This window comes from Grampus griseus, assembly GCF_964374135.1.
Source record: "Grampus griseus genome assembly, chromosome: 4".
Taxonomy (NCBI): domain Eukaryota; kingdom Metazoa; phylum Chordata; class Mammalia; order Artiodactyla; family Delphinidae; genus Grampus; species Grampus griseus.
Genome location: NC_138997.1, coordinates 36,382,108 through 36,385,585, shown reverse-complemented (window position 1 = coordinate 36,385,585; position 3,478 = coordinate 36,382,108).

Here is a 3,478-nt window from a genome sequence, read left to right as displayed (position 1 = left end):
GGAACTCAGAGAACAAGGCAGGGCCAAAAAACATGTGAAGTTATGAATCCTAACATAAATTAAACCTGAATAATGCCTATACAGAAGTCTAAGAGCCTTCTACTTAAGTGTGACCTCCTTGTAGAGCTTAAAGGGGAAGAAGAGTCAGTAACTAGGAGGCCCTCCTATGGCAGAACTCAAGTCCACACTTCGTGACTGACTACCTTGTTCTGAGATATCAGCAGCTCTAGCAGAGGTTTGTTGCTTGTTACAGAAGGCTCGTATCAGACAAGAATTACCCTCTATGCTACCACAGCACCTTATTTACGGACCTGCCCTTGGACCCAGAGAAGCCCCGTTCTCTTTCCTGAGGTCAATAATTATGGTTTAGATGCTCACCAAAGTCATTCAAAATTTGAAATATTCAGGTCAGGAATGAGGGAGGTATTACTTTTCAGATTTCAGAGAAAAAATGAGTTCATTTTGAAAAATAACATTTATTATAGCAGGAGATATACCAGAAATTCACCACACACATGTTGGAAAGGAAATGCTCATAATGAAAGGTAAACTTTCTCTCTGCTCTCTTCTTAATGGTCCCTCAGGAGCAAATCTGTGTAATCTCTGAATCTCTCGATGTGGTCTCACATTTCATTTTTATTAGAAATTCAGGGCAGGCCAGACAAGGCACAAGTCCGAAATAAATTAGAAATAGTGTTTGACAACTCTGTGCCAGACATTTAAACTAAGTGTTTTATGTATGTAATCACATATAAACCTCATCAAATCATCCTGAGTACCTTGGAAAACTAATTTGTCCAAGATTATACAATAAGCAAGTGTCAGAATCAAAGTCTAAACCAGATCTATCAGATTTTACAATCATAATCTCTCCTATAACAGACTAAACAAAAACTGAAAATTCGGGGGAGAAGATAATCTTAATAGAAAGGAATTCTACTAATGACATCAAAGTTTCCTGTCATGTCTCTGTGGCATCAGAGCCTGGTCAGAAGATTCTATACAATAGAATTATCAAAAATTATTTTACTATTACATTCAATAGTACTATATTATTTATTATGTATAGAACACGTAAGTTGATTTGGGGATAATCAAGAGAGTCAAACCACCAAAGACAATATACACTGAAAAACATCTGCATGAAAATAATACCTATCTTAAGAGAAATGATCTCCTTTCTAAGAAATTCAAGTGATGTTACAGGGGTATTTCTTTGAAGTAACTAGATTGCAGGACTGAACTATTACTTCATCTGTTATCAACCAATTCTAAACGGTAAAATTGAAAATGTTGTACAGCTTCTCTGTTTGATTGGAAAGTTCATGGCAAAGGCTTTGGAGAAGCAATATCAACATCTGAGCCTAAGAGAAGGGCCATATTATGCATTAGAGGACATAATTTAATGGCAGAACTGACAAGATATAGAGATAATAACCAATATTTATTGATCACTTATTGTATGACAGATACTAGAACGATACATTCATTATCTCAGGCCATACAACAACTCTACCTCTTATGTACTATTATTATCTCCATTTCATAGAGGAAATGGAGGTTTAATGTGGTCAAACAATACCCAAATCACAAAACTTGTAAAAGGCAGAATCAAGATTTGAACACAAGCAGCAGTTTGTTTTCAGATTCCTTACACCATATTGCCTTCATAATATTTAATATTTGGACTCAACTTCTGATAGTTACTAAAAAGAGATGCTCACTAAAGAAGATGATGTTTAGGCAGAGGTATAATTAGAGCTGGAAAAATATTAAGATTGCCATTTATTTGGGTTTATCCCTCCTTCCTCTGAGGAATTATCTTCTGTTCATTTTGTGCATGTAATAACCAAATAAATTGTTATGGATAGAAGGACATATTCTATCTCCATAAACATAAGAAACTCACATTATCCATAAAATCGATTGCAAAAATTCTATCATAAAGAGTGTCATTAATGAGCTTGTTTTCCCCCCATTTCTTAGTCACTCCCCTTTTTCAGGAATTCTCATCTATGAATTTCTTCCACCTACTTGTAAATCTGAGCACCCTGTAAAACACATATCTTTATTCACACACACACACACACACACACACACTGTGTCTCTATAAAATTTGCTCTTCATAGCAAAAACTGTGCTTTTTAAAATTCTTTTTTAGTTTATAGCCTGCATAAGCTCTCATACTTTAGCCATTGCACTCTCTGTGTTGTGCATATTGTCTTCTAAATTGCATATTGTTTTGGACAAGGACTTTTACACAAAGGAAATGAGGAGTTCGACTTTGTTTCTAATTTTCAGCTTTCCCTTCATTGTCCTTTTAATTCATCCTTCTGTACCTGTGAGCTTCCAACTAATGCTGCAATTTGAACTGGAAAATACTCCTAAATACACCCTACACCAATAATTAAATAAGTGGGGTTTCACAGAGCACAGAGGAAGAGCAGGTGGTGATGTAATTTAGGAATATTAACAATGATAACCACTAATACCTATGGACTGTACTGGAAGCTTAGGCACTTTTAAATGAAATAACTCATAAAACCATCTTATAAGGAAGGTTACCACGATTGTTCCATTTAAAATAAAAAGAAATTGAGGTACAGTAACTTCTCAAAGTTATTCAAGTAGTAATTAGTGGAGCCAACATTTTGACAGTTTGGCTCTAAAATCAGTTTGCTTAACCACTACACTATGCTGCCTTTCACATTTCATTTACTGAATTAACATTATCAACAAATAGTACTACTAAACAATCTTAGATATGAGTGTGGTGTTAGAAACTTCTTAAATTTTGTCAAGACACAGCCCTAATTGCTTATGAGTGTTTATTATTTTTAAAAATGCACGTGCTTAGATCTAGGAATTCAAATAGATTTTAAAAAGATTTGACTGTATCCGAATTTTTAAATAAAATTTGGGGGGAGGTTCAACCTGTTGACATAGGAAGATCCTGAACTTAACTGCTCACGGACACATCGAACTTACAGCTACATATGGAAAACTTCCCTCTGAAAAAGACATGAAAAATAACTGAACAGTTTCTTCACAATTAGTAAAAGGGCCACACTGAGATGAGTAGGGGAGGTAGAGACATGGTCTCTCACCAAAAACCCCACCTCCAGCACAGTGACTCAGGATCGGAAGGGATCTCACAAATCCAGAGTTCTCTCTGAAGAGCAAGGGGTTTGTGCTCCACATCAAGAACGCTAATCCTGGAGACCTGCAACAGAGAGACAAGCCCTCAAAACATCTGGCTTTGAAGACCAACGAGGCTCATGTCCAGTAGACCCAAAGGGATGGAGGGAACTGAGCTGCTTCTCTTAAAGGGCTTACATATAGACTCACTCACTCCAGGGACCCGTGCAGAAGCAGAAGTTTGAAAAGCATCTAGACTATATGTGAAGGAGATTTATTTGCTGATCTTTATGTCTGCCAGAGGCCTGGGGGCCTGCTGGGACCTTCTCCAGGGACAGAG